The sequence below is a fragment of the Hyperolius riggenbachi genome, chromosome 4 (assembly GCF_040937935.1).
Source record: "Hyperolius riggenbachi isolate aHypRig1 chromosome 4, aHypRig1.pri, whole genome shotgun sequence".
NCBI classification, from domain to species: Eukaryota; Metazoa; Chordata; class Amphibia; order Anura; family Hyperoliidae; genus Hyperolius; species Hyperolius riggenbachi.
In genome coordinates, this window is record NC_090649.1 from 486,060,617 (window position 1) to 486,074,761 (window position 14,145).

At 47.9% G+C, this 14,145-nt stretch overlaps 1 long non-coding RNA gene across 1 annotated transcript in view; it reads right to left on the minus strand.

Moving 5' to 3' along the window:
* Positions 1–8,006, minus strand: part of LOC137571021 (uncharacterized) — a 48,315-nt gene extending 40,309 nt beyond the window's left edge. The window contains exon 1 of the long non-coding RNA XR_011031287.1: positions 7,882–8,006. This is a non-coding gene — a long non-coding RNA (uncharacterized lncRNA). The remainder of the gene's footprint in view (positions 1–7,881) is intronic.
* Between the last annotated feature and the right edge of the window lie 6,139 nt (positions 8,007–14,145).

The window sequence follows — 14,145 nt, forward strand, 5'->3', positions numbered from 1 at the left end:
CACATTCACCCAGTGACCAAGTGTACCAAGTTTGAGAACCCTGCGATTAACAGTCTAAGAATGGCTGCAGTTCACATTTTCCCATTTAAAATGAACGGCTGAAATTTGATTGGCTGTTTTATGCTCCGCCCACTTTTCCTGGATTTGTAACCTCAGTCACCAAGTGACCACCTGTGCCAAGTGTGGGGACTCTGGCTTGATGACTGTGAGAATGGCAGCCTTTTCCATTTTTTCCATTTATTTGAATGGGTGAAATCTGATTTGTTGTTTGTAGCTCCGCCCACGTGTGCAGGGGGGCCACGAGACCCCCAGAACACATCATCCCAGGTAGTAAGGGATCTGCATGCCAAGTTTCGTTCAAATCGGTCAAGGCGTTTTCGTGTGATCGCGGCACATACACACATACACACATACATACATACATACATCCGATTTTATATATATATAGATTGTCTTGTCACTAACTGTCCCTCAAAGGAGCTCACAATCTAATCCCTACTATTATTATATGTCTATGTTTGTATTGTGTAGTGTAAGTACTGTAGTCTAGGACCAATTTAGGGGAGAGCCAATTAACTTATCTGTATGTTTTCAGAATCAGAATCAGAATTTATTTCCGCCAAGTACAACCTGTGGGTTGTACCCGGAATTGGTTTTGGCGCATACAGGATCGTTGATGAAAAACAAGAAAATAGCACGGTTAACCACTTGAGGACCTAGGGCTTTCTACCCCTTAAGGACCGGCCACTTTTTTTCCATTCAGACCACTGCAGCTTTCACGGTTTATTGCTCGCTCATACAACCTACCACCTAAATGAATTTTGGCTCCTTTTCTTGTCACTAATAAAGCTTTCTTTTAGTGCTATTTGATTGCTCCTGCGATTTTTACTTTTTATTATATTCAGCAAAAAAGACATGAATTTTGGCAAAAAAATGATTTTTTTAACTTTCTGTGCTGACAGTTTTCAAATAAAGTAAAATTTCTGTATACATGCAGCGCGAAAAATGTGGACAAACATGTTTTTGATTAAAAAAAACCCATTCAGTGTATATTTATTGGTTTGGGTAAAAGTTATAGCGTTTACAAACTATGGTGCAAAAAGTGAATTTTCCCATTTTCAAGCATCTCTGACTTTTCTGACCCTCTGTCATGTTTCATGAGGGGCTAGAATTCCAGGATAGTATAAATACCCCCCAAATGACCCCATTTTGGAAAGAAGACATCCCAAAGTATTCACTGAGAGGCATAGTGAGTTCATAGAAGATATTATTTTTTGTCACAAGTAAGCGGAAAATGACACTTTGTGAAAAAAAAAAAAAAAAAAAAAAGTTTCCATTTCTTCTAACTTGCGACAAAAAAAAATGAAATCTGCCACGGACTCACCATGCCCCTCTCTGAATACCTTGAAGTGTCTACTTTCCAAAATGGGGTCATTTGTGGGGTGTGTTTACTGTCCTGACATTTTGGGGGGTGCTAAATTGTAAGCACCCCTGTAAAGCCTAAAGGTGCTCATTGGACTTTGGACCCCTTAGTGCAGTTAGGCTGCAAAAAAGTGCCACACATGTGGTATTGCCATACTCAGGAGAAGTAGTATAATGTGTTTTGGGGTGTATTTTTACACATACCCATGCTGGGTGGGAGAAATATCTCTGTAAATGACAATTTGTTAATTTTTTTTACACACAATTGTCCATTTACAGAGATCTTTCTCCCACTCAGCATGGGTATGTGTAAAAATACACCACAAAACACATTATACTACTTCTCCTGAGTACGGCGATACCACATGTGTGGCACTTTTTTGCACCGTAACTGCTCTAAAGGGCCCAAAGTCCAATGAGTACCTTTAGAATTTCACAGGTCATTTTGAGAAATTTCGTTTCAAGACTATTCCTCACGGTTTAGGGCCCCTAAAATGCCAGGGCAGTATAGGAACCCCACAAATGACCCCATTTTAGAAAGAAGACACCCCAAGGTATTCCGTTAGGAGTATGGTGAGTTCATAGAAGATTTTATTTTTTGTCAAAAGTTAGCGGAAAATGACACTTTGTGAAAAAACACAATTAAAATCAATTTCCGCTAACTTTTGACAAAAAAATAAAATCTTCTATGAACTCACCATACTCCTAACGGAATACCTTGGGGTGTCTTCTTTCTAAAATGGGGTCATTTGTGGGGTTCCTATACTGCCCTGGCATTTTAGGGGCCCTAAACCGTGAGGAGTAGTCTTGAAACGAAATTTCTCAAAATGACCTGTGAAATTCTAAAGGTACTCATTGGACTTTGGGCCCTTTAGCGCAGTTAGGGTGCAAAAAAGTGCCACACATGTGGTATCGCCATACTCGGGAGAAGTAGTACAATGTGTTTTGGGGCGTATTTTTACACATACCCATGCTGGGTGGGAGAAATACCTCTGTAAATGGACAATTGTGTGTAAAAAAATCAAAAGATTGTCATTTACAGAGGTATTTCTCCCACCCAGCATGGGTATGTGTAAAAATACACCCCAAAACACATTATACTACTTCTCCCGAGTACGGCGATACCACGTGTGTGGCACTTTTTTGCACCCTAACTGCACTAAGGGGCCCAAAGTCCAATGAGTACCTTTAGGATTTCACAGGTCATTTTTGTTTCAAGACTACTCCTCACGGTTTAGGACCCCTAAAATGCCAGGGCAGTATAGGAACCCCACTAATGACCCCATTTTAGAAAGAAGACACCCCAAGGTATTCCGTTAGGAGTATGGTGAGTTCATAGAAGTTTTAATTTTTTTGTCACAAGTTAGCGGAAATTGATTTTAATAGTTTTTTTTCACAAAGTGTCATTTTCCGCTAACTTGTGACAAAAAATAAAATCTTCTATGAACTCACCATACTCCGTACGGAATACCTTTGGGTGTCTTCTTTCTAGAATGGGGTCATTTGTGGGGTTCCTATACTGCCCTGGCATTTTAGGGGCCCTAAACCGTGAGGAGTAGTCTTGAAACCAAATGTCGCAAAATGACCTGTGAAATCCTAAAGGTACTCATTGGACTTTGGGCCCCTTAGCGTACTTAGGGTGTAAAAAAGTGCCACACATGTGGTACCGCCGTACTCAGGAGAAGTAGTATAATGCGTTTTGGGGTGTATTTTTACACATACCCATGCTAAGTGGGAGAAATATCTCTGTAAATGACAATTGTTTGATTTTTTTACACACAATTGTCCATTTACATAGAAATTTCTCCCATCCAGCATGGGTATGTGTAAAAATACACCCCAAAACACATTATACTACTTTTCCTGAGTACGGCGGTACCACATGTGTGACAATTTTTTGCAGCCTAGGTGCGCTAAGGGGCCCAACGTCCTATTCACAGGTCATTTTGAAGCATTTGTTTTCTAGACTACTCCTCGCGGTTTAGGGCCCCTAAAATGCCAGGGCAGTATAGGAACCCCACAAGTGACCCCATTTTAGAAAGAAGACACCCCAAGGTATTCCGTTAGGTGTATGGCGAGTTCATAGAAGATTTTATTTTTTGTCACAAGTTAGTGAAAAATGACACTTTGTGAAAAAAAACCAATAAAAATTAATTTCCGCTAACTTTTGACAAAAAATAAAATCTTCTATGAACTCGTCATACACCTAACAGAATACCTCGGGGTGTCTTTTTTTCTAAAATGGGGTCACTTGTGGGGTTCCTATACCGCCCTGGCATTTTACAGGCCCAAAACCGTGAGTAGTCTGGAAACCAAATGTCTCAAAATGACTGTTCAGGGGTATAAGCATCTGCAAATTTTGATGACAGGTGGTCTATGAGGGGGCGAATTTTGTGGAACCGGTCATAAGCAGGGTGGCCTTTTAGATGACAGGTTGTATTGGGCCTGATCTGATGGATAGGAGTGCTAGGGGGGTGACAGGAGGTGATTGATGGGTGTCTCAGGGGGTGGTTAGAGGGGAAAATAGATGCAATCAATGCACTGGGGAGGTGATCGGAAGGGGGTCTGAGGGGGATCTGAGGGATTGGCCGAGTGATCAGGAGCCCACACGGGGCAAATTGGGGCCTGATCTGATGGGTAGGTGTGCTAGGGGGTGACAGGAGGTGATTGATGGGTGTCTCAAGGTGTGATTAGAGGGGGGAATAGATGCAAGCAATGCACTGGCGAGGTGATCAGGGCTGGGGTCTGAGGGCATTCTGAGGGTGTGGGCGGGTGATTGAGTGCCCTAGGGGCAGATAGGGGTCTAATCTGATAGGTAGCAGTGACAGGGGGTGATTGATGGGTAATTAGTGGGTGTTTAGGGTAGAGAATAGATGGAAACACTGCGCTTGGGTGGTGATCTGATGTCGGATCTGCGGGCGATCTATTGGTGTGGGTGGGTGATCAGTTTGCCCGCAAGGGGCAGGTTAGGGGCTGATTGATGGGTGGCAGTGACAGCGGGTGATTGATGGGTGGCAGTGACAGGGGGTGATTGATGGGTGGCAGTGACAGGGGGTGATTGATGGGTGATTGATAGGTGATTGACAGGTAATCAGTGGGTTATTACAGGGGAGAACAGATGTAAATATTGCACTGGCGAATTGATAAGGGGGGGGTCTGAGGGCAATCTGAGCGTGTAGGCGGGCGATTGGGTGCCCGCAAGGGGCAGATTAGAGTCTGATCTGATGGGTAACAGTGACAGGTGGTGATAGGTGGTGATAGGGGGTGATTGATGGGTAATTAGTGGGTGTTTAGAGGAGAGAATAGATGTAAACGCTGCGCTTGGGTGGTGATCTGATGTCGGATCTGCGGGCGATCTATTGGTGTGGGTGGGTGATCAGATTGCCCGCAAGGGGCAGGTTAGGGGCTGATTGTTGGGTGGCAGTGACAGGGGGTGATTGATGGGTGATAGGTGATTGGCAGGTGATTGACAGGTGATCAGTGGGTTATTACAGGGAAGGACAGATGTAATTAATGCACTGGCGAATTGATAAGGGGGAGGGGTCTGAGGGCAATCTGAGCGTGTGGGCGGGTGATTGGGTTTCCGCAAGGGGCAGATTAGGGTCTGATCTGATAGGTAACAGTGACAGGTGGTGATAGGGGGTGATTGGTGGGTGATTGATGGGTAATTAGTGGGTGTTTAGAGAAGATAACAGATGTAAACAATACATTTGGGAGGTAATCTGACGGCGGGTTTGCGGGCGATCTAATGGTGTGGGTGGGTGATCAGATTGCCCGCAAGGGGCAGGTTAGGGGCTGATTGATGGGTGGCAGTGACAGGGGGTGACAGGGGGTGATTGATGGGTGATAGGTGATTGGCAGGTGATTGACAGGTGATCAGTGGGTTATTACAGGGAAGAACAGATGTAATTAATGCACTGGTGAATTGATATAGGGGGGGTCAGAGGGCAATCTGAGCGTGTGGGCGGGTGATTGGGTGCCCGCAAGGGGCAGATTAGGGTCTGATCTGATAGGTAAAAGTGACAGGTGGTGATAGGGGGTGATTGATGGGTGATTGATGGGTAATTAGTGGGTGTTTAGAGGAGAGAATAGATGTAAACAATGGATTTGGGAGGTGATCTGATGTCGGATCTGCGGGCGATCTATTGGTGTGGGGGGGTGATCAGATTGCCCGCAAGGGGCAGGTTAGGGGCTGGCTGATGGGTAGCAGTGACAGGGGGTGATTGACGGGTGATTGATGGGTGATTGACAGGTGATTGACAGGTGATTGACAGGTGATTGACAGGTGATCAGGGGGATAGATGCATACAGTAAACAATACATTTGGGAGGTGGTCTGGGGGGGGGTCTGGGGAGAATCTGAGGGGTGGGGGGTGATCAGGAGGGGGCAGGGAGCAGGGTGGGGGATAAAAAGAAAATAGCGTTGACAGATAGTGACAGGGAGTGATTGATGGGTGATTAGGGGGGTGATTGGGTGCAAACAGGGGTCTGGGGGGTGGGCAGGGGGGGGTCTGATGGGTGCTGTGGGCGATCTGGGGCAGGGGGGGGGGAAATCAGTGTGCTTGGTGCAGACTAGGGTGGCTGCAGCCTGCCCTGGTGGTCCCTCGGACACTGGGACCACCAGGGCAGGAGACAGCCTGTATAATACACTTTGTAAACATTACAAAGTGTATTATACACTTTGTATGCGGCGATCGCGGGGTTAACATCCCGCCGGCGCTTCCGTATAGCCGGCGGGATGTTGCGGCGGGTGAGCGGCGCCAGGCGGAGGCGGAGGATCGCGTCACTGATGATGCGATCGCTCCGCCCATGCCCCTACAAGGACCGCCGCCAATTGTCAATACGGCGGTCCTTGCGGGGTGCACTTCCCGGCCGCCAATTGTCAATACGGCGGTCGGGAAGTGGTTAAGCATATACATACATAGACATGGGACAAGCACACATAGGACAACATTACAGCTTGTGCGTACAATTAAGCAGAGCGTCGTGTACAGGTAAGCATGGTACATACGTATAAAAAATAAAGCAAAAATAGAAAGCAAAAACAGAGAAAATTACAGCATACACGTACAGATTAACGTAATACAAACAGAGCAAAACGTACACTGATAGCAGGAACAGAAAAGAGTGGGACTGGAGGAGCAGCCTGAGAGCTGATCTGAGCGCTGCCATTTTCGGCACTGGACGCTACACAGCGACACGCTCCAACAAGACAGGTGCTCCGAATGTCCACGAAAAAGTAGAGAGGAAACTGATGGAGGCGGACAGCAGAGTGTCCTGGTAGAGAGTAGATAGAGAAGGAGAGAGAGAGAGAAGGGACAGCTATGAGAAAAAGCGGAACCAGAGAGAGAGAGAGCCAAAAGCGAGAGGAGAGAGGCAGAGGCAGGGACCTTTTTGTGCTGCAGATTGAACACCCCTGGTACAGTCTGTTATTCAGTCCCAAGATGTCCATATGCTGGTGGTTGCAGGCAGAGGGGGCCCAGTGATGATGGTTGCTCCACGTGGATTGTTCAGGTCGATCAGGCCCAGGCTGATCAGGGCAGCAGCTATGTGCCCCCTGGATTGTTGTGGTCTCCTGAGGGTGCCCGAGGTGGCTTCCAGGCAGCGGTGGTGTGCGACACAGAGGCAGGGCGAAGCAGTGTAGTGCCTGGGTCCATGGTCGCTCCACGTGGGTGGCGGTGGCCGCTTCAGCTGATCGGCCCTTTGGTGTCCTGGCAGTCGTGTGATGCGACTGCGTGCCGAGAGGGAGCAGCTCACCGACGGAGATGTGGCGCGGTGAACGGATGGCCTGGCTGCGGGGCTGCAGCAGCAGATGGGCTCGCAGTGAGCGGATGGCGAATGGAGGGGGACGGCCCCCTGACGGCCACCGATATCTGGCGATCCCGGTGCACCCCTCATTCGGCGTCCTGGTCTCCTGGCAACAGGCGCAGTGGCCCGCCTCCTCAGCCTGCCCAGAATGCAGAAATCGGGCCGGTGGAGTCCACGCGCGACCTCCTCGCTCACAGATCCCTGCGGACGGGGTCCATGTGGCATGTGCTAGAGTCCATGAGAGCACACACTGGGGTCAGTTCTTCGGCGGCAGAGCGGCCGAACAGCCGATGCCAGCCTGCGTGCACGTCTGTGACCCCTGCATCTCACTCAGGCGGATGGAGGCTGTTAATGAGAGCAGGTGGGAGAAATTTAAAAGAAAAAGAAGAAAAAAGACCGAAGCCCTGTGGCCGTGGCGTCCGCACCCGGCGCCATCTTGATTTTGGGGATGTGGGAGGAAACAGGAGTACCCAGAGGAAACCCACGCAGACATGGGGAGAACATACAAACTCTTTGCAGATGGTGCCCTGGCTGGGATTTGAACCGGGTACCCAGCGTTGCACGGCGAGAGCGCTAACCACTACGCCACCGTGCTGACCTAGTATTTTCCATCAGAAAAGACTGACTGAGAGTAATAAAAGAGGGTACTTACAAAATGAGGTTACTGTGAAAGGCAATCAACCAATACAGCTTATGGGAGAATAACCGCCTCCGCTCGGGTACAGAGTCCACCACTTTACTTCTGTCGCTCACTAGGTGAAAAGAAAACAGGCTGGAACCTGTCAGCTGCAGCAACTAAAAGGAGGCAGTCAATGCTAGGCTATATTCAGCTCTTGGCACTGATACTTATCCTGATGAAGTGTATGGGGTGTGTACACGAAACTAGTTGCCCAAATACATGTTCAGTTCATGCTATATCTGTGTCATTCCTGAGGTCTTCATTTTAACTCTACTGTTTATGCTTTTGGGAATACAGATAACCTGGCAGAAACCCGCGGAAACACGGTAAGGGTATGCATACAAACTTCATGCAGATAGTGTCCTGCACCAGATCAAAGCCGGATTTGTACATTTTACCACCCAAAGCCCACTGTCACCCCCTCCCCCCCCTATTTTTGTGCTCCCCTGCCCTGTGCTGTACTCCCCTGTCCAGCGCTGTGCTCCACTGCTCCGCCATCCTGTGTTGCCCCGGTCCAGCCTCCCACCGCTCACTTCTTGCTGCATTGCCCAGAGCATGATTACACAGAACGTGAGGAGCTGGAGCTGCCGGGCACTAGAGCGAGAAGCGATCGGTGAGAGGACTGACATTTCTGGAATGTTCAGTGGAGGCGAGAGAAGCATGGCTACCGCTGCACCAGATACTCTGCACACTGGGCTAGGGAGCACAGGACAGAGATTGCTTGCTGGGACACGGGGGAGGGGAAGGGGAGGGGTTTATTGTCAGACCGGCCATGGATTGGATCTCTGACTGCTGCAGTTTACATGAGTAAGTGTGCCAGCCCACTGCCCGCCCCTTGCTTCCTTGGTGCCCTAGGCCATGGCCTTTGTTACCTTGGCTCAAATGCAGCCATGGACCAGATATGAAATGGGTACTCAGTGCTGAACAGCAAGTGCACTACCCACTACACAGGAAATCTATACTCCAAATAATAGAGGGATTAGGTAACGCTGACATGTGATGTGCTGGTTTGTGTCATTTTTGGCGGTCGGTCGGCTCTGGCAATGCGCGGCGCTGCGTAGCGTGTAGTTCTCAGTAGCCCAGTCACGCTCCTGTCTGGATCTCGTTACTTCCCAGCAGGTCTTCCAGCGTGGCTTCCAGAGCCTGACACTCTCTGCTGCAGAACACTTCAGTTGTGGCACTTTACATGCCTTCTAACACCGGCATTAGGTATGTACAAAACAACAAATGAAAGCCTAGCTTGTTGTATTTCAAACCCTGATTTACAACTCAACTCGTCAGAACAGACCAGTGTCCTGTGTTGCAATATTTACCTGCTGGCACAAATGTCTCCTCAATTCCCTTCTTACATACATCCCTGCAGAAGTGCCAATAATGTAAAACAACAAAAAAAAATCCAGAGGGGAAAAAGCAGATTTAAAAAGCCACTTAAGCCAACATCAAATTAATTAGTTCACAGTTCAGTCTATTGCGTCACAGAGGTTCTTGGCTGCGACGCAGACTCATAGTAGTTTTCTCCATTATTTACCTGATGAAGCAGGATTGTAACTGCAAAACGCGTTGCATTGTGGGGCATCCAATAAATGTTATTTTTTAATTAAAATATTCGGTCTTATGTCTGTCAATCTATGAGGGAGGTAAGTCCATAGCTCTCAACTGTCCCTCTTTTGGAGGGACAGTCCCTCTTTGGGAGCCCTGCCCCTCTGTCCCTCTTTCCTCCTCATTTGTCCCCCTTTCAGGACTTTGTCCCTCTTTCTATGTAAATATATATATATTTCTCTACAAAATATGTGTTTGATTGATTCTAAACTTTATTCCCATCCTTTAAATTGATATATTACTAATTAATAAAATGTTAATATGAAGGAAAATGAACCAGAATATAAAGGACCAGTGTGGTTTGAATTATAAAACAACATATTTTTCTTATGAAATCTTTATGGTATGCGTGACTAGGTGTGATGGGGGCGTGATCAGGGGTGTGGAAGGGGCGTGGCTTAAGTGTCCCTCTTTCTCCTCTCAAAAAGTTGGGAGGTATGGGTAAGTCCACAATAACCTCCCCCTTTTAAACGGTATTTAGACATTCAAACATTTGTATATAGCCTAGTCTACCCTTGGTGGAGGGTGTTGCCCTTTTCCTTTTATCTACAGAGAGCAACTCCTTAACCCTGAGTGGGGTCAGATTCTAATTCCCCCCACCTGCTTTAACCCCCCTGGTGGTATAAAAAATTCCGCCAGGAGGGAGCGCAGCAGTTTTTTAAAAAAAAACAAATTTTCTTATATCATGTAGCGAGCCCAGATTCCGCAATCTCCGATCAGGAAATCCCGTTCAAAGAACGGGATTTCCTGGAGGGCTTCCCCCGTCGCCATGGCGACGGGGCGGGACGACGTCACCGACGTTGGGACGTCATTGGGAGTTCCGGGCCACCCCTCAGCGCTGCCTGGCGGCGCGACAGATACCGGCGATCGAGGGGGGGCGGCTAGCTGCGTCCAGCAAAAAAAAAAATTAAACAAATTGGCCCAGCAGGGCCGGAGAAAACCTCCTGCGCGGCTTACCCCGAACTACGTTCGGGGTTACCGCCAAGGAGGTTAATAGTGATTGCCTGTGTGGTATCCCACGTTTGTGAGTATACTTCTTATCCTTACAATATTCCTTGTGATTTACACAAATACTACACTATATTGGAGTGTCGTCACCATTTCTATTTTTCAGTCCAATGCTATATACAATAAATACGTAAAATGCGTAGGTACAAAAGATCGAATCTGATCGGACAGACATCTGATGGCTGCCATAAACCGCAGGTCCAGTCCTGATTAATTTCAGCCTAAAATCTTGTGGGAATCGGCCTTGTGACACTGCCTGGCCACCTCGCCACCCCTCTAATGTTTTATGTCCCCCCCAGTGCCGTGCAGTTATACTCTACCTTCCGCCATCTGCGTTGTGTCCTCGTACTTCCACATTTGCGCCCCCGTGTGGTTGCCAGCTTTATAGCACGTGGGGCGCGTATTTGACGTCACACATGCGCCCCTCATGCTATATGCCGGTAGCCAAGTGGGGCCCGAACATGGAAATAGGGCACCAACAAAACGGGTGGCACCGGACAGGTAAAGTATTAATGCACGGGCACCGAGATGGGGACATGAAACATTTGGGGGGGACAATGGCTGGGGGTTTCCATCGCGCTTGTCGTTTGCGATTATCACACGCCATTACTGCCACACTCCTGATCAAGCATGTCGACCTGATACATGCGACCAATTTCGGCCTGAAATTGGTCAGGTTATCGTTCGGGCATGCTCTTGGCGGCATAATTATAGAATCTGATTGTTGATCAACCGCCAAGTCAGAATCAGAATCAGAATCAGAAAACTTTATTCGCCAAGTGCGACCGTGTCACACCCGGAATTGCTTGTGGTTACATGGCAGAGACAAAGAGAGTAGAGAACAGACAGTACAAGCAAGCATCAAAACATACAAACATAGTGGGGATAACATTGCACTAAAACGGGGCATAGGGGCTTGACCATGTCCTTAGGGGTTCGCATATGGGAGGGTGAGTGAGTTCAAGAGAAGGACCGCCTGAGGGAAGAAAGAATTCCTGTGCCTTGTGGTTTTGGTGAGACAAGTCCTGAGGCGGCTGCCAGAGGGGAAGCGGTTGAAGTAGCGCCAGCCGGGATGTGAGGGGTCGTTCAGTATCTTATACGCCCTTCCCCGCAAACGGTTGGTGTGTAGGAGGTCCAGGGGTGGCAGAGGTGACCCAATGATCCTCTCCGCAGTGTTGATGACTCTTTGAAGTTTCATCCGGTCACCTGTGGTAGCGCCTGCGTACCAGACGACAATGGAGGAGCAGAGGATGGACTCAATAGTGGCGGTGTAAAAACAGGTCAACAATTCCCTTGGCATGCTGAACTTCCTCAGCTGTCTCAGAAAGAACAATCTCTGCTGAGCCTTCCTCTGGATTAAACTGGTGTTCTCCCCCCACCGCAGGTCCTTTGTGATAGTAGTGCCCAAGAACCGTACACTTGACACTCTGGGGACCTCACTGCCTTCTATGAGGACAGGAGCGGGAGAAAAAGGGCGCTTCCTGAAATCCACGACCATTTCAACTGTTTTGGTTGTATTAAGAACTAGTTTGTTGTCTGAGCACCAGCTGCAAATGCGTTCAATCTCATTATGATAAGCCTGTTCACCGTCGCTGCTGATGAGACCAAGTCGACATATGTATGGCCACCTTTAACCGCTTGAGGACCGCAGGCTTACACTCCCCTAGTGACCAGGCTATTTGTTACAATTTAGTGCTCTGCAGCTTTGATAGCTTGCTGCAGAGCCATATCAGTTACCACACAAGTGAATCCCCCCAACCTTTTCTGCCCACCAACAGAGATTTCTGTTGGTGGGCTTTGATTGCTGCTACAATGTTTGTTTATTTATTTGTATTTTTTTTAAATAAATTTGTCTTTTTTTTTTTTCTACCCGCCAGCCAATCACAGCGATCCTGTCTCATAGGCATCAGCCTATGAAAGAGGATCGCGATCGGAGCCTTTCTAGGGGACAGTGACACGGCTGTCCCCTGTTTACAATGTAAACAGTCTGCTAGTGGCAATCGCCACTGGTAGACTAATGATGGAGCGGAGCGCATTGGCGTGCTCGATGCCCTGCAAAACCCCGCCCCAGGACTTGAAGCCTTTCGGCGTTAGGTGGTCCTGGGGCTGCCACCTTCCCGACGCCTATCGGCGTTAGGTGGTCGGGAAGGGGTTAAATTAAGTTTCTGTTCTAGACAGAAAATTTTTAAAAAAATCAGATTTATTACACACATGTTCAAATGTATAATAAGGTTCTGTGCAAAGATGAACAGCTGTATAGTTTTATAAATACACATGAATGCTAAATAGCAGGCACTGGGGTAGCCTGCTATGCGACCATGCGGCTACTAATAGCACAAAACGTCCGTATTAGTAGCCGCAGTTCGCGTAATGGGTGGCCCCGTCTCCGGCTATTTAGAGGTCACCCCAAATTTTTATTAGGGGTTAAGGGTCACGCAGGCACAGAAGATGTGAACCTGGCGAGGTCGGCATCTGGAACAGAGGGGATCCTGGGACACCGGAGCTGTGGCGAGGGACAGATAGGCTGCCAGGGGCTAGAGGAAACCCCAGGTAAGTAGATCTGTTTTTTGGGTTTTTTTTTATTATTTGCTCGAACCTGTCCTTTAACATGCAAAGGAGAAAAAGAGGCCAAGACAAAAGGCCTGACATTCTAAAGAGTTAAAGGCTAGGACAATAAGTGAAGGCAAGCGGTGTACAAGATGGTAAAGTGGTGGTCACTGGCCAAAGTGTCCTAAGTGAGAGAGTATGCTTGCCAGAAGAGGTGAGTTTTTAGGTTGCGCCTAAACATGGTACGTGTGGGCGAGTGGTGTATGTGTTGAGGGAGGGAGTTCCAGGGAGGGGGAGAGGATGAAGAAAAGTCTTGTAAGCGCGAGTGAGAAGAGGTGACCAAAAAGGAAGACACTGCTGCGGCACAAGTGTGAACCCAACCTTCACGGGCTGCTGTTTAGAGTCACCGTATTCGTAGTTTTCTGCCTTGTATTACAGGTTGAAAGTAGCAGAACCAGAAAATTGTATAATCTTCAGTCAGAAGTTTCTAGGTTTTTTTTTTAAAAAAAGAAAAGAAATGCAGTATATCAGGTCACGTGGATCTTCAGGCAATCAATCCTGTAGGGCTCTTTCCAGAGAGGTTTAGAAGAAGCATAGCCCCTGGGTCTTACAAGCAAGAGAAGCTAATGTCTGAGCACTAAACATAGGCCCGATCAGCTGTGAGCATGATGAGGCAGATACTGATGTGTTCGGGACACGCCCGTTCTGAGCCAGGTCCTCAATCACCTGAGGGGATACATGACTGAGAAATAATCTCATGATTGTTCTGCTCTGACTCAAACATCATTCAGATAAGTGTTCTTCTTCTCCCAGGCCAGCCATGAACCACCCTGTGCTGTTTACAGCCATCATGTCCCAATAGTGTCTTCACTGAGCTGTGACCTATAAAACTTTATGGCCTTATGGGCAATTCAGCAGGAGTGTAATAACAACAGTTGACATCAAAAGGCTCCAGGAAGACCAAGAGGACAATCTGTGGGGAAAGGGGAGCTGAAGGGAGAAAGTGATAAACTAGGCCAAAATGGAGCAGGCTAATTTTTATATTCCTGTTGTCGGGGCCATTTGGGCCTAGGGTGCTTCAGT